Source organism: Phoenix dactylifera, chromosome 4 (genome assembly GCF_051530095.1).
Source record: "Phoenix dactylifera cultivar Ajwa chromosome 4, Ajwa_hap1_PhDact_Kaust_v1.1, whole genome shotgun sequence".
NCBI classification, from domain to species: domain Eukaryota; kingdom Viridiplantae; phylum Streptophyta; class Magnoliopsida; order Arecales; family Arecaceae; genus Phoenix; species Phoenix dactylifera.
The window spans coordinates 7510369-7535224 of NC_143193.1; the positions used below are offsets into that span (position 1 = coordinate 7510369).

Consider the following 24856-nt stretch of genomic DNA (forward strand, 5'->3'; position numbering starts at 1 on the left):
GCTTCGTGTGGATACCCGTAGAGGCCGGACGTTTGAACGGCTTCAAGCGAACCCTCTTCCTAAAACCACGAATTCAGATTCGCGGTGATCATCTACCCGCGCAAGGTGAAGATTTGATCTTCCTATTAGTTTTAAAAGGATTTAATTCTTACCTAATTACGAAAGGTCTCGAAACAAGCGTTCATGCGATGAACGTCGAACCCGTGTATGCCGATTCCGCTGCCATCTGAAAAATTTTTGAAATATCAGCGGCATGGGCGGGTTCCCAACAATTCAATAATGAAAGATTTTGTTAATAGGGGAAGGTGAACACTATTGATTCTCAGGTCAATCCTGATATGATTATGTTATTTCTTGGATAGACTTTGCTATTTTTGGGTATGCTAAGAAAATAATAATAATAATGATAATTTGAACGTATCATGACTCGGGTTAGTTGATTGATGACCAAATATGGTCTAATTTGTTAAATATCTGAATAAACCATGCATTATTTGCTCTCATCTTATGATTTATAAGTTTAAGTTAAAGGCTTTGTGGCATATTGAATCATGGTATCAATACTTTGCCTTCTTAGACCTACTTTTGCGATTTGATACAAATCATTTTTGAGATAAATCGTTGCTATCTAATGATTATCAGTACATGTTCATTTTGTGAATCATATTCTTAGCAACATAATAATTTGACTCTAAGGTTAGTCATTATCCTTTGAGGGATCAGCACACTACCGGTTGCTTCTGTTTATGCTTATATACTATTTGATACTGGTGCTGCACATTCATTATGTCATCGATATTTGTGCGAAAACATGATCTACCTTGCATGCTGTTAGAGTATGATTTGCATGTTAACACCCCTGCTGGAAGTGGGATGATGGGTAATCAGGTCTGCAAGACTTGTCCGGTTCAGATAGTAGGTAAAGACTTGCCTGCTGATTTGATAGTTATAGATACGCATGACTTTGGCATAATTCTCGGTATGGGCTACTTAGCATCACACTTTGCTACCATTAACTGTCATGAAAAGCGGATAAAATTTTAGATCCCTCGAGATACTGAATTCAGCTTCATCGGCAGTGGTGCATATACCTCCCCTCGAATTATTTCTGCTATGCAAATTAAGCGACTACTTAGAAAGGGGAGTATGACATATATTGCCACAGTGGTTGACACTAGACAGTCAGATCAAAGATTTGAAGATATCCCAGTAGTAAATGAATACCCCGATGTCTTTCCGGAAGACCTCCCTAGCTTGCCACCAGATAGAGAAATTGATTTTGCAATTGATTTGATTCCTGGTACCACACCAATCTCTAAGACCCCCTATAGAATGGCTCCAGTTGAAATGAAAGAATTAAAGGAGCAGTTGCAGGATCTTCTTGATAAGGGTTTCATCAGACCTAGTGTTTCACCTTGGGGAGCCCCAGTCTTATTTGTAAAGAAGAAGGATGGTAGTATGAGATTATGTATTGATTATCGAGAGATAAATAAAGTAACAATAAAGAACAAGTATCCTCTACCAAGAATTGATGACTTATTTGATCAGTTAAAGGGGTGATGCGATTTGGAATACGTGGAAAACTCAGTCCACGCTATGTGGGCCCCTTTTGAGATTCTAGAAAGAGTAGGAGCTGTGGCATACAAATTGACACTCCCACCTTCACTGTCTGGAGTCCACAACGTTTTTCATGTTTCTATGTTAAGAAAGTATATTCCAGATATGAGCCATGTGGTAGAAGTGGCTCCTTTGCAGCTTAGAGAAGATTTGACATATCCTGAGCAGCCTGTACGTGTGGTTGATAGAAAAGAGCAAGTATTGAGGAGGCACACGATTCCTTATGTTAAGATCCAGTGGAGCAATCACTCAGAACGTGAAGCCACGTGGGAGCTGGAGAACAAGATGAAGGAAAAATATCCGGACCTTTTTGCAAGCTAAGGTATGTTAAATTTCGAGGACGAAATTTTTCTAAGGGGGAGAGAATGTGAGACACGGGCTGAAGTCGGCAGCCCCTGCTGACTTCAGCCCCGTTCTCTTTTTGGAAGGCCGGAACAGAGGATCGCGATTTGCGATCCTCTCCGGCTCTTCCGGGGATGATCGGGGCGGGGATGTCGCTAGTCCCGCGGCACCCCCCCTCCAGCTCATCCGCGGCCGAACCGCGGCCGCGGATCTCGCTCGGCCGCCGCGATCTTCGCGGCGAAGAGCCATCACGAGGGGGGTGATAAAAACCCCCCAAATCCTCCTCCCTAGGGCAAACCGAGCCCTCTTCCTCCTTCTCTTTCCTCCTTCCCTCCTCCTCCTCTCCGATCGGTGTGTCTTCCCGACCGAGCGCCGCCCGGATCCCCTCCGCGAGCTTCCCCTGCTCCGAGATCCAACCCCTCGGCTTCAAACATCGCCGCCGTCGCTTGACGCCGGACCGAGCCTCCATCGGCCGGGATTTGCCACCTCCGTCGACCGCCGGTAAGCCCTCCTCCGTCGAGATCCTCCTCTCCTCTGTTTCAGCCCAAGCGGCCGAGATCATCATCTCGGTTGCTTCTCCTCCCCGTCGGTCCCTGCAACGCCGCCGGCCGCCATGGCGGCTGGCTGGCAGTCGATCGAGGGGTGGCCCCCGGCCACCCAAGCCGGCCACCCCCGCCGGCCACCTCCCTCTCTCCTCCGTCTCTTCTTCTCCCCCTGTTCGTGGGGGGGAGTTTGGGGAAGGAGGAGGCCCATCACGGGCCAAACTGGGCCGTTGGGCCCAGTCCATTGCAGGCCCAACTTGGGCCCAGTCCAGTCCGGTTGGGCCCAGTTGGGCAATACCCCCATGGGCCCAACTTGGATCCAGATCAAACCCGAGAATCCGAACCCGAACCCGAAACCCAAACCCATTTGACCAATAAACAGATTTTTTGCAGTTAAGCCCGTGGCAGTATGCTATTTCAGAAATAGGGACTCCTGTAATTTGTATTTGATCCCTATAGGAAAGATTTATCACATAAAGGCCCCCAACTATATTTATTTAGTCCCCTCACTCAAGTTTTATTATAGAATAGTACCCTGTAATTAAGTATTAGTCCCTGCAATAAATCTTATTGTATAAATGAACAAATTAGAAGCCAACCTTGGGGGCCCTATTTAGCCGAGTCTATGCGGGCCCATTGGGCCGAGTCCGATATGGGCCCTATCAGGCCGTGCCTATTATGGGCCAACTTTGGGCTCTGTTGGGCCATGTCCAATAGTATTATTTTTGAATTTTGCTTAGTCTGAAATTAACAAGAAATTAATTAAACTTTAACAGGTGAACCTGATCCGTCTACCTGAAGTAGGAATCAAGCGAGAAGAGGTAATAACTTAATACTTCGAGTGTGATTTCTAAATTATTTGATAAATAGATTAAATTCTGAAATATATTTTGTATTTAGTAAAATGGGTCTGGCATGTTAAATTTCTGGAAATTATGCTTTGAATTCCGTAAACTATGACTGGAAAATTTATGAAATCTGTTTTTATATATATGTATTCTCAGCATGGCTATGATCTGTTCTGTTCTGGCCCCGCCAATGGGGATTATACGTTGGCCCTGTCGACTTGTAATCTGTGAGGAACCGGTTTCGACACCGTACTACCGGTGATTAGAATAGTGGTATTTGGACACCGTACCACCGGTGCTTAATAATAGTGGTGTTTGGCACCTTGTGCAACCCATGCCACTGGGTTACGTGGCCGTAGCCTATTATGTTGAGATTCTGGTATAAGAGTTTTTGGAAAAATGATAATAAGTTTTGAAAACAACAAAACGATGTTATTTATGATTTATTCCAGATATTATTCTGTATTTTGATCTGATATGCTCTGACCCCACTCTGGGGTATTTTGTTGCTTACTGGGCTAGTGTAGCTCATTATTCTATTTTCTCCATTTTTCAGATTCAGAGGCTTGATCTCACGGAATTGAGAAGTGCGTTAGATTTTCCGACGATTCCTTCAATTATTGGTCCTTTAGTTAGATTGATTAAAGTATTTGACTTACGTAAGCATATGTTATTTGAAATTTTGTAAGACTGCTTTTGAGTAAATTTAAATAATTATGTCAGTTTTGAATATCTGTATTTGCTTTGATATGATCCGATGCCTTGCACGCCTGTGCGGCCCGCCGTGCGGGCGTGCGGCGTCGCGCCTCGGGCTCGGGGCGTGACACAAAGAGCGACGAAGCTCCTTGGTTCCGAAAAAAATTGTTATACTAAACCAATAAACTAAACCAGATATAAGCTCCCTTGCATCCAATTAGCATCTTTTTAATTGTTTACATAAAATGTTGGACTACTATCACCCGCAGATACGAACAGACCCAAAACATGACATCAAGAGTCAAGACCAAAAGAGTGAAACCCAATACACCCTTCTTTAAAGAAGAGTAATAAATCTGAGTTGTGCTGCTTTACATGCTTTCAGGCTGCACTATCAATTCTCATAGGTTCTGCCTCCTTTGCCGTTGCCTGGTTCTCAGATTTCTGCAATTAGAGAGGCAACTAGTCATTACCGAGATCATTCAGGCATATAGACGGTGCAGAAAAGGAGAGAAAGTCCGGCGAAGAAGAAAACTAGGGACAGATGAGAAGTGACTAAATTGGAATGATGTCTTACATTGGATTCCAAATGCTCTAATTTGCTCCATTTAGCAAACATATTGCCGTAGAACTTGGTGTCGTTCTTGTTATACTCTTTCACTTTCTCCTTCAGAGTCCTGTATTCTAGCTTGACGTCTCTGATTTCATCCAAACAGAGATCAATAACAGATGTAATTGCATTGAAAACTCATATACAATACATATTCATCACTCAACAGAGATATAACTGTTACCGGGATCGATCTCGAGTGCTTTCTTGATGTCCAACTCTGCTAAATCTAAATCAGCAAGTTGCATGTATGCTTGTGCCCTCCTGTAAAGAGCTTTCACATTCCTGCTTTCAATCTCCAACACCTACCATTTGCAAATGTTTTGCCCAAGAGTTTAGTTCATGTCTGGATTCTGGAATCTGATTGCTTTTAAGTACATGTTCACATGATGAGAACCGGAAACCAAGATGCGGGTCTAGTCCAATACCTTGGTGCAAAGCGTCTCTGCCTGCTTGTAGTCCTTAAGCTTAAGCTTGCACGCTGCATTGTTTAAGATTGCACGTAACCTTCAGTGCCTTGGACTGCTGCTTCTCCTCTTCGCTAAATGTGCTATCATATTCTACAAACTTGGCGGCCTGAGTTTAGAAATCATATAACAAGCCAATTAATAAAACATGACAAATCTTTACGACATGGTAGTCTAGGTAAAAAATTGATGATAGCTCACCTTTTCATATCTCTTGGAGGCCCTGACATATTTGCCCAATTTGAACAATGCATTTCCTCCCTTTTTTCTTCCCAGCTGCTTCAATCTTCTCCACATTGTTCATATCCCATGATTCTTTTTCCTGAATATCAGAGTGGAAAACATTACAGATTAGCAAGGATAAGGACTGTTGACAGAGAAGTCATGGACCAGGGAAACCCTACCAACCTTCACAAATGATACAAGCTCAACCTCATAATACACAGTTGAATTGGGAGGAACCACAGCAAGATCCTGTTTTGATTCAGTTGAAGAAAATGCATGTTCAGGTGGAATTGTCACCAAAGCAACTTCTCCCTTTTTCATTGTCATCACAGCACAATCCAAACCTTCGATGACTTGTTCTGCTCAACATCAAAGCCCATGTAACTATTAGCATCGCACTATTATATACCAGGACAATCTTAAACTTTGATTTTACTACAAAAGAAATATTACCTTCATCTGTTTTGAACTCAAATGCTTTCTCCCCATCATAACCCTTCTTCACAAATTCAGTCCCATCCTCCAGCTTTCCAATCAATTTCACTGCCAAGATCAAAATTCAATAAATTTAGAGAGCCTGCAATGACGACCTCTACACAGAGAGCAAAAATATTATTGATGAATGTTCACCTTTTACAACTGCTCCATCATTCGGGTGTTCATAGCCCTCTCCTTCCTTCAGAATTTTCTTAAGGATTTTCTTATCACCACCAACCTCAGTGACACTCTTCCAAGAGACTAATTCCAGTTCCACATTAAAGGTTGCATTTGGTGGCACTGCACCTTCATCACCAGATGCTGGCCTACCTTTCTCACCAAAATGCATCTGTCCATGAAAAGGATATTGCCATGAGGATGTTAGAAATCCAAATAAAATTTGGCACTGGGGAATAAGCAAGGTTCTATAATCGCTAATTTAAACTCACATTGTGGTTTAACGGTGAGAAGTTACTTTTTCACCCTTTTTCATTGTTTTCACAGCTTTTGATAGTGCAGGACAGAAGTACCCTGGAAAAGAGAAAGACAATGCCACAAGACATCCAGGAAAAAACAAAATCCCACAACAATACCGCTGTGGGAGATGCTAACCATCGTTAACAGTGAACTCCACTCCATCAGACTTGGTGACAACAGTTCCATCCTCAAGTCTGGCCTCATATTTTACTGCATAAAGAGAAATAAATTTAGGAAAAGCTCAACAGGGAACAATAGAAGGATACACAAGGATGCAAAAGATAAGGACAAGAAACCATACCAAAAACTTCGTCCCGATCTTTTGGGTTGCCCATTTCTCTCCTCCTTTCAGTATTTTCTTGAAAATGCCTCCATCTTTGCATATGTCCTTTACACTGGTCCAGGAGAGCAGCTCCACATCGAATTGAAGAGTGGCATTGGGTGGGATGGTGGGAGGAGAGCCGGACTCACCATATGCCAGCTCTGGAGGGATGGTGAAGATGGTGTTCTCACCCTTCTTCATGGTCTTAATACCCTGATCTCATCCCTTTATTACATGGCCTGAAACAAATAGAGTAAAGGCAATCCTAACTTTTAGATAGGACTGCAGGGAATGCTAAGCTTTAACAACCACCATGTTATTGCAAACAATAACTAGAGACTTTGCAGATGAAGCATTATCACCATACTAAAAGAAGAATTAAAAAAGTCACCACGCAAAAGACCCTGACTAGAGTTACCATGCAGCATTGGTCAACTAAAAAACGATCAGGGGTCCCACTGCCATGTTTTTCTTTTTATTTTTTTTGGGTGGTTCTTTTTCGCTTTTTTTTTTGGGGTGGGGGGGGGTGGGGGGTGGGGGGTGGGACAGAGCATAAGTCTTATTCTCATAACTGCAAATGCGACATTGCTAAGCTAACTGACAACAGGAGCAAACACTAAATGAAAGTGATCAGTAAAAGACAGGCCTGTCATATATATATATTTTTTTAAAAAAACCATGGTGAATCCAGTTTTCCTTCTAAATTTCTCACTATGATCAACTCTGAGCATGAAAAGTACCACACTATATGCAGGGACTCTTCTAAGTCGGTGTTGTCAACACTCAGTTCATTACACTCAGCTAGTTATTATTAGCAATACTCAGTTCATTACACTCAGCTAGTTATTATTAGCAATCAATTAGCAAATGTCGCAGTCAAACTATAGTAGCCACACAAAAATGTCTTCCATGCAATTTCATGAATACCCTTCGAGGATCCATGCAAGCATGTGTTTAATCCCACATCGATTATTCGCCGGAAAAATCTTGGGTACCTATACAGAACTAAGAAACACAAAAAATACCTTCCGACTAGCTATTTTAGGTGAGATCCTGGGTTACCACAAATGGTATCACAGCGAACCCGGCCTATGACTCATGTGGACCAGAAGACATTGTAGCATGAGCTTAGTGAGGTTGACCACGTATCGATCATGGTGTTTATGATTAGATTTAAATGGATTTAGACCCTTAGCCTGACGAGGATATTAGGGCTTAAACGAAGGAGTATGTGAGGACTCATGCAAGCGTGTATTTAATCCCACATCGGTTATTCGCTGAGAAAATCTTAGGTACTTATACAAGACTAAATAACCCATAAAATACTTTTCAGCTAGCCATTTTGGGTGAGGTCCTGGGTTGTTACACACCCATTATCCAAAATGGTGTTTATTCTTTACGCGTAGTAATGGGAAAATTATGGATACTATCTCCGTACAAGGATTTATGTGATATCACTTATCTAACTTGGATCCTTTCCACTGCAATTTACTAGATGCTATGTGTTACGGGGGAAATAAGCCGCCATGCCCCACGTGACCGGCACGCGCGCCCAGGAAGACTACGGCTGCCCTTTGATCCAGCGCTCCGACCCCGAGTCGGACGTCCTCGGCTCCGCAGCCCGACCCCGAGTCGGCTGCCCTTTGATCCAGCAATCCGACCCCGAGCCGGACGTCCTCGGCTCCGCAGCCCGACCCCGAGTCGGCTGCCCTTTGATCCAGCAATCCGACCCCGAGTCGGATATCCTCGGCTCCGCAGCCCGACCCCGAGTCGGCTGCCCCTTGATCCAGCGCTCCGACCCCGAATCGGAGATCTCTTGATAACGACAGGCTATTCCCCAGAGGCACGCCGCGGCCTCCTGCTCCACTACTCCCTGCAACGGCTGTATCCGATGCTGCTCCACGATCTCCTGTATCAGCCGTACAAAGCGGAGCCCCACTATGCCCTGACATGGCCGTACCCGGTGCTGCTCCACGACGCCCTGTAACGGCCATGTCAGTGGCCACACCATCGTGCCCCACGATAACGAACCCCCCTGAGAGACCCCCCGGTCAGGTATATATGCGGCTGGGGGGAGAAAGGGGGGGAGGTGAGCAATATCTCCCAGAGCACTCTCTTACTTGCGATTATCACCTCTCCTCCTCCTCCAATCTCCTCTGACTTGACCGTCGGAGGGCCATCACCACCCTGGTGGTGGTGCAAGGCTTGTTTGCAGGTTTCTTGGCGGAAGGTGGAGCGCAACCAACACCAACCAAGACAACTCAGACGGAACCCCGTTCACACCGCAGTGCCAATCGTTCTCGGTTTGGACCACCAGCAACAGTTGGCGCTAGAGGAAGGGACGAATCTTAGAACGATCGTAATGGCACGGCGAGGTGGTCGTGGAGCTTCCAATGCTTCCGGTCGCGGAGCCTCTCGCGCCTCCGGCCGAGAGGCTGCTGCGTCCCCAACGCACTCTCAGCAGCATTCCACCGCCCCTTCTCCCATTCAGACGGTCGAAGCTGCTCAGTTCGACCAGCTAGCCCAGCAGGTTCGCACCCTCGCGGAGGCAGTGCAGAATCTGCAGGGTGTGATCTCTCGGGTGCCGCAACGGGCTCAGGAGCCGCTGCCCCCCGAGCACTCGCCTCTTCCTCACAACCCGCGCTCCTTCCTCTCCCATGGAGAGGAGTGCCGGCGCGAGGAGGATTCTCGAGTGCGGTCCATTCTGCCAGGACCTTCTCATCGGAGCTGTGCGGGGTACGAGAGGCGGACCCGGGCGCGTTCTCAGACACCCCAGTCCTCGAGGGGCCCGCACTCCAGTCGGTCCCCCTCGCGCCGCTCCTTGTCCCCCACCCACCGGTCGCGCTCCCTGGACCGGCGGGTGGACGATCTCCACAGACAACTCCAGGTCCTGAAGGGCCACTCCAAAGATCCCTTCGCTGACTTGGAGATCTCCTCCCAGCCGGCGCTTGCCTCGAGGATCCTGCGGACCCCGAACCCGCCGGGGTTCAAAATGCCGGCGATCGAACCCTACGACGGGGCGGCGGACCCGCGGGACCACGTAGAGAGTTTCAGGACTCTTATGCTCCTCCATGGAGCATCGGATCCGCTCCTCTGCAAGGCCTTCCCGGCGACCCTCCGTGGCCCGGCAAGGGCATGGTTCGCCGGCCTGGAGGCTAACTCCATCCAGTCCTTCGACCAGTTCACCCGCTTCTTCATCAGCCATTTCGCCGTCAGTAGCAGGCGGCGACTGGTCTCCGACTCCCTCTTTGATGTCCGGCAAAACGAGGGAGAAAGCCTGCGGGATTATCTCACCCGCTTCAACAAGGCTACACTGGAGGTCCGGAACCTGAGCCAGGAAGTGGCTCTCTCAGCCCTGAAGCGTGGCTTCCGGAAGGGCAGACTCACCTTCTCCCTGGACAAACGCCTGCCGCGGAGCTTCCCGGAGCTGTTATCTCGGGCAAACCAGTATGCAGACGCCGAGGAGGCAGCCTCCCACCGGAACAAGGAGGCCGCCGAGGCCCCTCTAAAGCCCGGGAAGAAAAGGCGAAAAGAGGCACCCCAGAGGAGGAGCCCGACGCCTCAACGCCGGCGCAGAAGCCCGTCACCAGCAAGGAACCACGGCGCCACACGCCCTCGTTCCCCGCACCGACGCTTCAACCGGTACACCCCACTCCTGGCCCCCCGGGCCCAGATCCTCATGGAGGTCAAGGGGCGGGAGGACCTCCCGGTCCCGAGGCAGATGAAGAAGATCCCTGGGAGGAGGCCTTCTCGGGCGTACTGTGAGTACCACCGAGACCACGGCCACGATACCGAAGACTGCTTCCAGCTTCGGGACGAGATCGAGGCTCTCATTCGCCGAGGGCGTCTCGGTCGATATGTAAACGACCGACGTCCCCCGGCAGACCCGCGTCCGGCCGACCCGGCCCCTCAGGAGCCTCGGGAGCAGAATCGACCCGTTGCGGGAGTGATCCACACCATCACTGGGGGCTGCTCTCGGCCCGTGAGGAACGCAGGGGGCTCGACTGAAGCGTCAGGGGCAGCCGTCGCGAAGAGGCAGAGGGTCGGTAATGTAATCACTTTTTGTGATGAAGATGTAAAGGGGGTTCAGACCCCCCACGATGACGCCATGGTGATCTCCCTCACTATGGCAAACTATGATGTAAGGCGTGTTCTTGTGGATAGTGGAAGCTCAGCTGATATTTTGTTTTACGAGGCCTTCCAAAAGATGAGCTTGTCCAGACAATTGTTGCACAAAACATCCACCCCCCTCATAGGATTCACTGGTGACGCTATCTCGGCCGAAGGTGTCGTTGAGCTGCCTGTGACTGCGGGCGTTGCACCCGCAGAAGCCACGGTGCGACTCGGGTTCTTGGTCGTCCGTGTCCCCTCGGCCTACAACGCTATCCTCGGACGACCCGGACTGAACGCCCTTCGCGCGGTGGTTTCTACCTACCATTTGCTCATGCGGTTCCCCACGGCGGCCGGGATTGGAGAGGTCCGAGGTGACCAACCAACCGCACGGCAGTGTTTCCTAGCAACTCTCAAAGGGAAGAAGCCCATGGAGGCCCTAAGCGTCGAGTCCCTTGACGCCAGAGACGAAGTGGCCTTGCGGCACGGGGAGCCGGCCGAGGGCGTAATCGAAGTTCCCCTCGAAGAAGGCCGCCCGGACCGCACGGTCCGGGTCGGTGCCAACCTCGACTTGGAAGCTCGGCTCCGGTTAGTGGAATTCCTCCGAGCCAATGCTGATGTGTTTGCCTGGTCGGCGGCCGATGTACCTGGGATCGACCCGGAGGTCATTTCTCACGCCCTCAACGTCGACCCGACCCACCGACCAGTAAAGCAAAAGAAGAGACACTGTGCCCCGGATCGGATCCGGGTGGTCGACCAGGAGGTAGACAAACTCTTGGAGGCAGGTTTCATAAGGGAAGTGAGCTACCCCGAGTGGCTGGCAAACGTCGTACTTGTCCCGAAGGCGAGCGGGAAGTGGAGGATGTGCGTCGACTACACCGACCTGAACAAGGCGTGCCCCAAGGATAGCTTTCCGCTCCCGCGAATAGACCAACTGGTCGACGCGACTTCCGGATATCAGCTGCTGTCTTTCATGGACGCCTTCTCCGGCTACAACCAAATAATGATGGCTCCACAGGACGAGGAGAAAACGGCCTTCATAACAGACAGGGGGCTGTACTGTTACAAGGTAATGCCCTTCGGTCTGAAGAACGCTGGCGCTACTTACCAGCGCCTCGTCAATAAAATCTTCAAGGAGCAGATCGGCCGGAACATGGAGGTGTACGTGGACGATATGCTGGTAAAGAGCCGCCATGCGGATCAGCACATTGCGGATCTGGAGGAGACCTTCGCCACCTTGCGGAAGTTTCGTATGAAGCTAAACCCAGCGAAGTGCGCCTTTGGTGCTTCGGCCGGGAGGTTCCTCGGCTTCATTGTCAACCAGCGGGGGATCGAGGCCAACCCGGACAAAATCAAGGCTATCCAAGATATGTCCCCTCCGACCAAAGTGAAGGAGGTTCAGGAGCTCGCTGGGAGGGTCGCCGCGCTCGGACGATTTGTGGCAAAATCGGCCGAACGTTGCCAACCGTTCTTCAAGGTGTTGAAGCGCCCGAAAGACTTCCTCTGGACGGCTGAATGTCAAGTGGCGTTCGACCAGCTCAAGGAGTACATGGCGTCTCCTCCCCTGCTGTCCAAGCCGCAAGAGGGGGAGATGCTCTACCTTTACCTGGCGGTCTCCCCAACCGCAGTCAGCGCAGTACTGGTTCGGGAAGAGGCAAAACTTCAGAAGCCCGTGTACTACACCAGCCGAGTCCTCCGGGATGCCGAGACGCGGTACACGAAGGCTGAAAAGATCGCCTTCGCGCTGCTGACTGCGACCAGGAGGCTTCGCCCCTATTTCCAGGCTCATTCTGTCACCCTTTTGACCGATCAACCACTGCGGCAGATCCTCAGCAATCCTGAGAATGCGGGACGGCTGGTGAAGTGGGCAGTAGAACTTGGTGAGTTCGACATCCGCTACCAGCCTCGGCCCGCCATCAAGGCCCAGGTGCTCGCGGACTTTCTCGCTGAGTGCACTGTGCAGGAGGCGGAACCTAGGCCGCCGGAAACACCCAGCCTCGATCTCCCGATCTGGACGCTCCACATTGACGGGTCGTCGAACCCTGAAGGTGGAGGGGCTGGGCTGGTCCTTACCAATCCCGATGGAGTGATAGCCGAATATGCCTTGAGGTTCGGATTTCCAGTGACCAACAATGAGGCGGAGTACGAGGCCCTAGTCACGGGACTCAAACTCGCCAAGGAGCTCGGCATCCGGCGTCTGAAGGTCTTCACCGACTCCCAGCTGGTGGTCGGGCAGGTTCGAGGGGAGTTCGAGGCACGGAGCCCGACCATGCAGAGCTACGGCCGGAAGGTGCAAGCACTCATTCCCGACCTCGGCAGTATTGACATTCAGCAGGTCCCAAGGAGCGAAAATGCTAGGGCCGACAGGTTGTCCCGCTTGGTGGGCGCTGAGGCACACAACTTGTCAAGGGCGATATACCTGGAGACCCTAGATGCCCCGAGCATCGGCGAGGCTGAAGCGGTAATGGCAATTGATCCGGAACCATCTTGGATGGACCCGCTTGTAGCTTACCTCGCCGAAGGGATCCTCCCCGAAGATGAAGATCAAGCTCGGCGACTTGTTATGAAGTCCACCCACTACGTACTCTACGAAGGGAGGCTGTATCGGACCTCGTTCACCGCCCCCCTCTTAAGGTGCCTCCGCCCTTCGGAAGCGGCTTACGCCCTCAGCGAAGTCCACGAAGGCATCTGCGGATCGCACCTGGGGGCTAGGTCCCTGGCACATAAGATCATGAGGCAAGGCTACTATTGGCCGACCTTATTGGAAGACTCAAAGGATCACGTACGGAAATGCGACGCCTGCCAGCGCCACGCCAACATCCAGAGAGTCCCCTCTGTTCCCTTGGCGCCAATCACCGCCCCCTGGCCCTTTGCACAGTGGGGAATGGATATCCTCGGACCATTCCCCATCGCTTCGGCCCAGCGGAAATTTTTGATTGTCGCCATCGACTACTTCACCAAGTGGGTGGAGGCAGAGCCACTGGCCACCATCACGGAGGCGCAAGTCCGAAAGTTCGTAAAGAAGAACATCATTGTCCGATTTGGGGTACCTCGGGTCCTCATCTCGGATAACGGTCGACAGTTTGATAACAAGCATTTCCGAGACTTCTGCGAGGAGTTCGGGATCGAACATCGGTTCACGTCCGTGTCGCATCCCCAAACCAACGGCGAGGCCGAGGTCACAAATCGGACAATCCTCCAAGGTATCAAAGCGCGGATCGGACGGACGGGGCAAGCTTGGGTCGAGGAACTCGAGAATGTCCTTTGGGCGTATCGGACCACGCATCGGACTCCTACCGGGGAGACGCCTTTCAGCCTAACCTATGGCACGGAAGCCGTTGTCCCCGTAGAGCTCGGACTTCCCTCACCTCGGGTAGCCGCACACCGACCCGAGGCCAACTCGGAGCAACTCCGAGGGAACCTGGATCTCTTGGAAGAAGCAAGGGAAATGGCGCAGGTTCGGATGGCAATGTATCAGCGGAGGGTGGCCCGATATTACAACTCCAAAGTCCGACCGAAGCTTTTCAGAATTGGAGATCTGGTGCTGAGGCGAGCTAAGGCATCTCAACCTACGGAAGGTGGGAAGCTAGCGCCGAATTGGGAAGGCCCGTATAAAGTTCGTTGGGTAAACCGACCTGGCTCCTACCAGTTGGAAGCCCTAGATGGCCGAGAAATTCCAAGGGGCTGGAATTCCGCTAACCTGCGGATGTATTACCAGTAGAACAACAAGGCTAGAAAGACAATTTGAAAAGGTGCAACACTTTTCATTTCAATAATTTCTGGTTACAATGGCGTGCTCGTGTGATTACAAGGAATTCCCAGAGGGGAATTAGGGAGTAAAGAAAGCAAAGAAGAGGTGGAGAATCCGTGGAGCTGAGGACCGAGGATCCCAAACCCTCAACCCAAAGCAGCTGCAATCCCACCGGAAGTGGGTGCTTCTAACCGGAGGCGCCATCCAGCACCTCACCAAAAAGACGAGGAGCCGCCGCAGAAGAAGCTCCCGCTGCCCCCAGGGGAACGCCGCCTCCAAAGGATATTTCCATCCTCCCCAGTGGTAGGAAAGAGAAGGAATTCGAGGGGGAAGAGCATATGGAGGCGCGGTCCCGGACTGAGCGTCTGGTGCAGAGCTCGATCGGGAGGCTGAACTTCAAGGAGGGGAGATGTGATCCCGGATGAAACGCCTAGAGCGGAGTTCCGCCGGGAAGACCCTCCTTGTTGATCCCAGATGAAACGGCTAGTTGGCTGAAGTCGCAAGGGGAGCGCCTCCCCTTTCCTTCAACAGGAGTCTCTCAGTCATATGCCAAGGAGGAGGTCCGCGATCCATCGCAACCTGAACAGCTCCGGCTTGGCAAACTCCATCGTACCTGCACCTGTATTTATAGCCAAACTGCGGCCCCCTGGTCGTTCCGATGCGGGTGGCTCCAATAAATGCAGGCGCATTGAAACCGGAGCCGTTCCGGCTCCCGAGGCGTATCTCCCCGCGATTTCCTAAGCGTCATTCTCCTTAAACCGCATTCTTTGTGCAGGACAATCCGGGTGTCATGTACCCCTAGGTCCACATATCTCCGCTCGCGCCCAGGCCGTATCCTCCTCGAAGAACCCGCGTATCGCGGCCGCTCAACTAACACTCCTCGCAAGCAGCAGCTGGCGATCCGATTTCCCAGGTAACGCATTAATTAGCGTTTAATGCCCTTCTCGTGTTCCCCCAGGCAACGCTTAGAGAAAAGGAGAAACATGATCGCGGCTGGCCACGGAGAAACCCCGTCGGGCAGCGAGCGACAAGCGCACGACCAGCGAGCGGAATTTCCCGAGGCTCGGCCCTCGGATGCCTGGCTAGCCCGATGATCATCCCGGGAGCAGACTAGCCGGAAGCCCCAACCGGTCGCCTCGGCTTGCGCCAGCCTTGGCCGACCAACGAGTGGAATGTCCCGAGGCTCGGCCCTCGGATGCCTGGCTAGCCCGATGATCATCCCGGGAGCAGACTAGCCGGAAGCCCCAACCGGTCGCCTCGGCTTGCGCCAGCCTTGGCCGACCAACGAGTGGAATGTCCCGAGGCTCGGCCCTCGGATGCCTGGCTAGCCCGATGATCATCCCGGGAGCAGACTAGCCGGAAGCCCCGACCGGTCGCCTCGGCTTGCGCCAGCCTTGGCCGACCAACGAGCGGAATGTCCCGAGGCTCGGCCCTCGGATGCCAGGCTAACCCGATGATCATCCCGGGAGCAGACTAGCCGGAAGCCCCGACCGGTCGCCTCGGCTTGCGCCAGCCTTGGCCGACCAACGAGCGGAATGTCCCGAGGCTCGGCCCTCGGATGCCAGGCTAACCCGATGATCATCCCGGGAGCAGACTAGCCTGAAGCCCCGACCGGTCGCCTCGGCTTGCGCCAGCCTTGGCCGACCAACGAGCGGAATTTCCTGAGGCTTGACAACCCTCGGATGCCAGGCTAACCCGACGATCATCCCGGGAGCAGACTAGCCTGAAGCCCCGACCGGTCGCCTCGGCTTGCGCCAGCCTTGGCCGACCAACGAGCGGAATTTCCTGAGGCTTGACGGCCCTCGGATGCCTGGCTAGCCCGATGATCATCCCGGGAGCAGACTAGCCGGAAGCCCCGACCGGTCGCCTCGGCTTGCGCCAGCCTTGGCCGACCAACGAGTGGAAGGTCCCGAGGCTCGGCCCTCGGATGCCAGGCTAACCCGATGACCATCCCGGGAGCAGACTAGCCTGAAGCCCCGACCGGTCGCCTCGGCTTGCGCCAGCCTTGGCCGACCAACGAGCGGAATTTCCTGAGGCTTGACGGCCCTCGGATGCCTGGCTAGCCCGATGATCATCCTGGGAGCAGACTAGCCGGAAGCCCCGACCGGTCGCCTCGGCTTGCGCCAGCCTTGGCCGACCAACGAGTGGAAGGTCCCGAGGCTCGGCCCTCGGATGCCAGGCTAACCCGATGACCATCCCGGGAGCAGACTAGCCTGAAGCCCCGACCGGTTGCCTCGGCATGCGCCAGCCTTGGTCGACCAACGAGTGGAATTTCCTGAGGCCTAACCCTCGGATGCCTGGCTTAGCGCCGGAAGAGTTTCCTGAGGCCTAACCCTCGGATGCCTGGCTTAGCGCCGGAAGAATTTCCTGAGGCCTAACCCTCGGATGCCTGGCTTAGCGCCGGAAGAGTTTCCTGAGGCCTAACCCTCGGATGCCTGGCTTAGCGCCGGAAGAATTTCCTGGGGCCTAACCCTCGGATGCCTGGCTTAGCGCCGGAAGAATTTCCTGAGGCCTAACCCTCGGATGCCTGGCTTAGCGCCGGAAGAGTTTCCTGGGGCCTAACCCTCGGATGCCTGGCTTAGCGCCGGAAGAGTTTCCTGAGGCCTAACCCTCGGATGCCTGGCTTAGCGCCGGAAGAGTTTCCTGAGGCCTAACCCTCGGATGCCTGGCTTAGCGCCGGAAGAATTTCCTGGGGCCTAACCCTCGGATGCCTGGCTTAGCGCCGGAAGAATTTCCTGAGGCCTGACCCTCGGATGCCTGGCTTAGCGCCGGAAGAGTTTCCTGGGGCCTAACCCTCGGATGCCTGGCTTAGCGCCGGAAGAGTTTCCTGGGGCCTAACCCTCGGATGCCTGGCTTAGCGCCGGAAGAATTTCCTGGGGCCTAACCCTCGGATGCCTGGCTTAGCGCCGGAAGAATTTCCTGAGGCCTAACCCTCGGATGCCTGGCTTAGCGCCGGAAGAATTTCCTGAGGCCTAACCCTCGGATGCCTGGCTTAGCGCCGGAAGAATTTCCCGAGGCCTAACCCTCGGATGCCTGGCTTAGCGCCGGAAGAGTTTCCTGAGGCCTAACCCTCGGATGCCTGGCCTAGCGCCGGAAGAATTTCGGGAGCCAGGAGTCAGCAAGACGCTACCGAGAGTTAAAAGAAAAAGAAGGACGAAGGCGAGATGAAGAAACATTCAACTTGCATTAATTTTCATTGTTTCAGGGCCGAGGCCCATACAATTTGGCAAAACGCCATATACAAAAAAAAAGAAGACAACGAAAGGTACAAGAGGTCAGCTTGGAGGAACTCCCGGGTCGGGAACGTCGGGCTCGTCCGCAGGAGGTAGGGAAGCAGCAGGAGAACCAACAGGCAATGGCGCCGGAGAGGAGTCGAGAAGGGAGATCTCGCTCAGGTCAACTTCGGGGTACTTAGCCGACACCCTTGCCAGGCCCTCCTTGAAGCCTAAGACAAAGGCTTCGGCCTCCGCGTCCGACGCGTCACGGACAAACTCGTCGGACTGACGATAGGTCTGTACTGCCTCCGACATATCATGAGCGAACTCGGCGGACTGGCGATAAGCCTCTACCGCCTGACGCCCGATTTCCGCACTCCTCTCGGCCAGCGCCGCCTCTGCCCGCTCCATAATCTGGGCTTTCGCCTCCAAGACCTTCGCCACAATCCGGCCTTCCGCCTCGGTGGAGACCCTCAGCAGCTCAGCCCGAGCCTCCTTGTGCTTCGCTTCGGCAGCAATGCGAGCAGCCTCAGCCTCCGTCAGGCGCGAATGAAGCTCCTGATCGCTCGCACGGGACTTCTCCAAGGCCGACTCCAATTCGCCCAGCTTAGCTTCAAGAGACCGGGTTCGGTTGCGGGCGTTGTCGGCTGACCGCTGGGCCTTCTCCCACCTCTCCCGGTAGTCGGCAGCCTTCCGGGACTGCTTCTCGGCCCGCTCATCCGCCTTCTTGACCTCGCCCTCGAGACCCGAGGCAACCTTGAGCTGCTCCTGAGCCTCCAACAGTTGCTTCTCGAGGGCAGCAAAGCCGAGTGCCCGCTCTTCGGCCTCCCGGAGCCTCGCCTCGAAGTCCCCGGTCGTCCTGCCTGCCACGGCCTGGCCTCCCTTTTCCACTGCTTTCAGCCGGTCCTCGGCCTTCGCCAGAAGCCCCGCCTGTTCCTTGTAGCACTCCTCCAGACGGATCATGTACTGGGCGAGCTAAGAAATAGGAAAAATAAGGGAGTCAGGCGGAGAACAACAGAGCCAATAAATGGTGAAAAGCGGCCAGAAGAACACTTACCGACATGAGACAGACACAGCTGGCAGCCCCAACGTCAGAGACCTCCAACTCCCGGACCCGCCGACGGTCCTTCTCCAGCAGCACTGTTTCGATGAGATTTCGGGCGCCATCGGTAGTGAAGGCAGACCCCGATTTCTCCCCAGAGCCGGACGGTGGTTCTGCAGCCTTACCCCTATCCATCGCCTGGGGAAGAGTCCGGCCGATCGCGCTCGGGGCGGGGGTCACCCCAGGAATTGATAGGGTCCCGCTCGGTCGGGGCCTCGGCGCGTCCCTCCTCGAGTCATCAGGAGCTGACCGAGTCGAAGGCCGGGTCGGGGACCGATCACGTCCGACCCGTCCGTCTCGGGCAGGCTCGGATGATACCTCCGGAGTAGCGGCAATCTTACCACCGGAGGGCTGATACAGCGTCAGCTGCCGGTCCGTGCCCACGACGTCTCCCTGATCGGTGGGCCCGGACTCGTCGGTCGGCGTCGGAGGCACCTCCTTACGGGACTTCTTCGCCGGTGGGGCCCCGCTCGGAAGAGCTCGTTTCCTCCTCTGGGCTGCTTCCAGCAGGGACGCCCTACCAACAGCCTTTGTCTTCACCGACCGCATGACGTCGTCGATCTCTGCAAAAAGGACGGGATAGTCGGAGACGGAGAAACCAAAGGAAAGAACGGGACGAAAAAAGGGAAAAAGTCAAGAAAGAATCGGTGGCGGACTCACGGTCGGTGGGGACTGAGCTCAGACCGACATTCACCAAAGTATCCTCAGAAATAAGGCGGGCCACCGGGGGGAGCTGGCCCTCGGCAACCAACCCCTTCAAGGCGGCCAAGCCATCGGACTCCTCCCTTGATAGTCTCGATAGGCCGATCGGAGACTTCATCGGGGTCTCCCAGGTCGCCCTGATTTCCCAAGAGGGATCTGCATCAACAAAAAAGAAGCGCTCCTTCCATTTGTGAATGGAGGTAGGAGCCTCCTTGACAAGGCCGCATCCTCGCCGCGCTGCGAAGCACCACCACCCTTTGTCCTGGGGGTGGCCGCTCAGGCTGTAGAACTCCCAAAAAACATTCAGGGTGGCGGGGATCTCGTGCATACGGCAGAGAACCTGGAAGACCGTCAGGGCCCGCCACGAGTTCGGCACCAGTTGCGTCGGTGCCACTCTTAAACCCCGTAGCACCTGCATGACCAAGTCCGAAGGGGGAAAGCGGAACCCGGCCTGGAGAATGCCCTCATTGATGGCGATCTTCCCTGGAGGAGGATGGGACATCCTCTCCTCAGGCCCCGGGAGCGTGGCGTTGCAGGCCTCGGGAAGGTGGTACCGAGCCACGAGTCTGTCTAAATCTGTGGCGACCAGCTCCGACTTAATTTGGTCTGCTCTCACTTCGCCCATTCCTAATGGCCAATAAACCTACGGTTAGGACGGGGACAGGAAGGGGGGAAAGACCGGAGCGACTGGAGTACACTAGTATAAGAGGGGAAAGTATGGAGAGCCCTAAGTAGAAGAATGGGGAAAACTCACCGGAAAAGAGGTAAGAACGGCTCCGAGAGCGCCAAAGGAGAAACAAGTGAACAGTCCGACGGCAGCAACAGCTGCGCAAAGGGGAAACTTGAAAATATCTGTAAAGAAGAAGACGGACGGGGAAAGGCCCCCGATTAAATAGGCGGAAAGGCAAGTGACGCCTCGATGACGCCAGAGGACGCCTGGCTGCCGAAGGGTCGCTCGCGCCCCAAAGGCGAATCGACACCATTAAGGAAGGATGTCCGCCGAAATCCTCAGACTGCCAGGTCGGCAATAACCGCCATACGCCATAAAAAGGGCGGGGAGCTCGAAGCGCGCGCGCCTCTCCGAGGAACGGCGGCAATCCCGAAACATCACTCCCTTCACCTGTTCCCCTTCTGGTTCCAGGCTCGGAAGTGGGGGGCTACTGTTACGGGGGAAATAAGCCGCCATGCCCCACGTGACCGGCACGCGCGCCCAGGAAGACTACGGCTGCCCTTTGATCCAGCGCTCCGACCCCGAGTCGGACGTCCTCGGCTCCGCAGCCCGACCCCGAGTCGGCTGCCCTTTGATCCAGCAATCCGACCCCGAGCCGGACGTCCTCGGCTCCGCAGCCCGACCCCGAGTCGGCTGCCCTTTGATCCAGCAATCCGACCCCGAGTCGGATATCCTCGGCTCCGCAGCCCGACCCCGAGTCGGCTGCCCCTTGATCCAGCGCTCCGACCCCGAATCGGAGATCTCTTGATAACGACAGGCTATTCCCCAGAGGCACGCCGCGGCCTCCTGCTCCACTACTCCCTGCAACGGCTGTATCCGATGCTGCTCCACGATCTCCTGTATCAGCCGTACAAAGCGGAGCCCCACTATGCCCTGACATGGCCGTACCCGGTGCTGCTCCACGACGCCCTGTAACGGCCATGTCAGTGGCCACACCATCGTGCCCCACGATAACGAACCCCCCTGAGAGACCCCCCGGTCAGGTATATATGCGGCTGGGGGGAGAAAGGGGGGGAGGTGAGCAATATCTCCCAGAGCACTCTCTTACTTGCGATTATCACCTCTCCTCCTCCTCCAATCTCCTCTGACTTGACCGTCGGAGGGCCATCACCACCCTGGTGGTGGTGCAAGGCTTGTTTGCAGGTTTCTTGGCGGAAGGTGGAGCGCAACCAACACCAACCAAGACAACTCAGACGGAACCCCGTTCACACCGCAGTGCCAATCGTTCTCGGTTTGGACCACCAGCAACACTATGAATTATTGATTCTGAACAAGCAACACATCAACTCAAAGTTTTCTATCTATTCCCTGACAATGCCAACAAGGTGGAAGGTAGCAGCCAGGCAACTACTCATAGGACCTACAAACATCCCATTACTGATCAAGGAAATGGATACAAGTTCTATCAAACGTCTCTTGATTCACTTGTTAACTCTCCTACGCTACTAACCCCTGATATGTATCGTTTCAATTGGGAGCTCTCATTTTTTTATTGCAACAGTTATTTATTTCCTATTTCTAAATAAAATTAACTAATAGATAATTAATACTAAGCATATCACAGAACCAAAAAAGAATCTAATTCCTAACCAATCGCATAATTAATAATCATTTTCCATTGTAACAAATCTATTAGCCGTAATGACATGCTTCAGAAATAAAATCACTGAAACAAAATTCATTATAAACCTCCCAAGGTCAATCAAATAGCCATCACATTTGACTATTAATTCAGGAGAGAAAGAGAAAGAGAGACTCACCTTGGCCAAGCTTAAACTTGAACGGTGTCCCGCGATCACGGCTCGAGTCAAACTTCGTCCCATCCAGCAGCGTTCCAGTGTAATGCACTAGAATCCAATTAAAGAAAAACAAATCAAAAGAAAGATCAAATTTTGCAGCGAAAAACAAAAGCAGCGCGATGATTAACCTCATAATTCTTGTTTAAAAACGGAAAATAAAATTATTTATATACCTTCAACCTCGTCGCCCACCTCAGGGGTCTCCCAGGCCCCAGCCCTGGCCCTCCTTGAGGAGCTTCTTCTTGAGGCCCTGCTTCCCGATCTCCTGCTCCTCCCCGACCTTGAGGATGGGGTTGGGCTCGTAGTCGTCGTTGAGAAGGTCCATCTCCTCCTCGCCCGCCGGAAGATCAAAGTCCTCCTCCATTTCCAAACCAAAAGGAAGAACAAGAAGAAGAAGACGATATCAATACGAAGAACAGCAACGATCGAAGAATGGGTGATTCAAGGAAGAGCGATTGGATTGGGATTTCGGACGCGAGGAGAGAGAGGAGGAGGTTTTTATGGAGCGACGAATGGTTTTTTTTTTTTTTTTGCTATAAAAAAACAGGGGGGTTGGTTTGGAGGAAAGAACAAGGCCACCCACGCATAGCAGTCCCCATTTGAGCTTTCATCCTGCTAGGAGAATGTTTAATACGGACAGAAATGACCGCATGTTGAGTATCCCAGTCGGTTTTACTTATACCCTTCTCAACAGTAGGCGAACCTCTATGTGAGTACGTCACACCTAGCACCACCAAGGCTACCAGCAGATCAATAAGCCCTCCCAAATTCTAAGCAGGAAGCATCCGATCTCCATAATTTAATCGATGCCCACGTATTTCAGACACGAGGAAAGAGCGAGGAACGGGTTCTTGGAGGTTCCTTTGGGTGGGAGGGTGGAGAAGAGTGAGATGCATCCAGAGGGGGTTTGTTCTTTCCTCTCTTTTTTTTTTTCTTTGGGAGGAAGCATTTTCCTTCTTTTCTTTATTATACTCCACACAAGCATTCTTTTGGTTGACATACGCCACATTATCTGAAAAATCATTTATTTAAAAAAATTATATAAAAAATAAATTTTATCATATTTGATGGATAGAAAAATTATTTTATTTAAAAAAAATTACTGGTTGGAAGTTTCTTATATTAGAAATATTTTTAATTTTCAACAATATTTTTAAACAAATAATTCAAATAATATTTTTTATTTTATTAATTTATTGGTCATTTATGGCCAACTTATAAAAAAACTATCAATACATATTGTTGAGTGAGTATTGTTACCTTATTTGATTTTGATGAGCCCAAAACACTTGAGTATATTTCATATTATACTAATAAATTTAAGTGAGTGTTTTCAGAGAATATACTACTATATACATTAGGATAATTTAGAAAATGGTTAAGGATTATTGAGACCAGTTATTATAATGTTTGGAACCATTTTTGTCTTGCACTCGAGTCGGGTCATTTATGGCCAACTTATAAAAAAGACTATCAATACATATCATTTTGAATATTAAAATATATTTAGATAAATTAATAAATATTTTTTATTATAAATTAATTTTAGTCTTTTTATTTTTTATTAACTAAATATATTTAAATACAATCACACCGTTTGATTAATTTGAAAAAAATGAATCTTTAGATAGAAAATTAGAATTTTGGATTTAGCAAAATCATATATTAAGCTACCATATATTATACTTTCTAATGAAAAAGAGGCACTTATAGGTTTCAATAAAAAAAAAGAGGCCATTTCTATTGAGTAATGACGATTTTAGATTACTTTTACTTGATAATATGGTACGAAAAAGAGTATGCCACCTCCCAATGATATTTATTTTATCTTCTTTCTTAGTAAAATAGGCATAGGATCTATCATTTCTTTTATTTTCTTTTCGTACCATATATGGTAATCTGATTTCGATAATTATTTTTCATACTAGATTGTCCCCAACTGAACTTGTTTGCTGATTTCAGTGTGTACTTTTCATACAATTAGAATTTTTTTTATCCACCATGGCCCCACCCAAAACCGAGCGCCAATATTTGAACAGCCTAAAATACAAGTTATTTGGTCAATGTGGTAACCTGACTTGAGATTTATTTCTCCAATACTATATGATTCGAAAATTTGGTTATTAAAATATTGAGTGTCATAACAATGATGTTATAATGGAATCAATAGATAAAATAATGCACTCGTATCCCAATAATATTCATTCTACTAATTATTTTTTAAATTCGGCACCAACATTTTTGGACGGAAAGAGAGGTTCAAAATTCAAATTTTAAATAAATAATTAATTAAAGAATATAATACACCTACGAAAAATGGAATACAAGCCGGCCTCAATTGATCTTGAATTTTTGCGACCGTAGCTTCCTTTTTTTTTTCTTTTTTTTTGGTCAAATAAAGGAGGGGAAAGAGGAGAACCTTACCTGCGTAGCAGCCTCCACTGGGCTCCCCTTCTACCAGGAAATATTCGATACAGGCCACAAGTTTTCGCGTACCCTCCTCAATCCATAGGCTTCCTCTACTGGAATCAACATTCATGTGTGAGTACGTCATCCCAGTACCACCTCGGTATCGGCAGATCGATAGTGACTCCACCGGGTGAACCAAGCGGGGGCATCCGGTCCCCACATATAGTCGATGCCCGTGCGTTTCGAACTTGAGCTACTCCGATGGAATTAAAGCCATGTTCCCACCGTGCTACCACCTTGGTGGCCTACAATAGCTTCCTTCAAGATCACTTGGTTGCATCTCATCCATGCCAATCACCATATAAAGTACAGTATACGTTCCAAGTGAAGATAACCTTGTTTCATTAGTTGAGAA

The 24856-nt window shown here is 51.3% G+C and overlaps 1 pseudogene across 1 annotated transcript; it reads right to left on the reverse strand.

The window, feature by feature from the left end:
• Nucleotides 1-4255: 4255 nt before the first annotated feature.
• LOC103698811 (70 kDa peptidyl-prolyl isomerase-like) lies at nucleotides 4256-22902 on the reverse strand (annotated as a pseudogene). The gene is made up of 13 exons (XR_015977068.2): nucleotides 22206-22902; nucleotides 21994-22080; nucleotides 6603-6862; nucleotides 6437-6511; nucleotides 6273-6355; nucleotides 5978-6171; nucleotides 5801-5890; nucleotides 5531-5706; nucleotides 5324-5444; nucleotides 5084-5231; nucleotides 4836-4960; nucleotides 4623-4746; nucleotides 4256-4489 (listed from the first exon to the last, which is right to left on the reverse strand). The product of XR_015977068.2 is annotated as a 70 kDa peptidyl-prolyl isomerase-like (transcript).
• Nucleotides 22903-24856: the final 1954 nt, after the last annotated feature.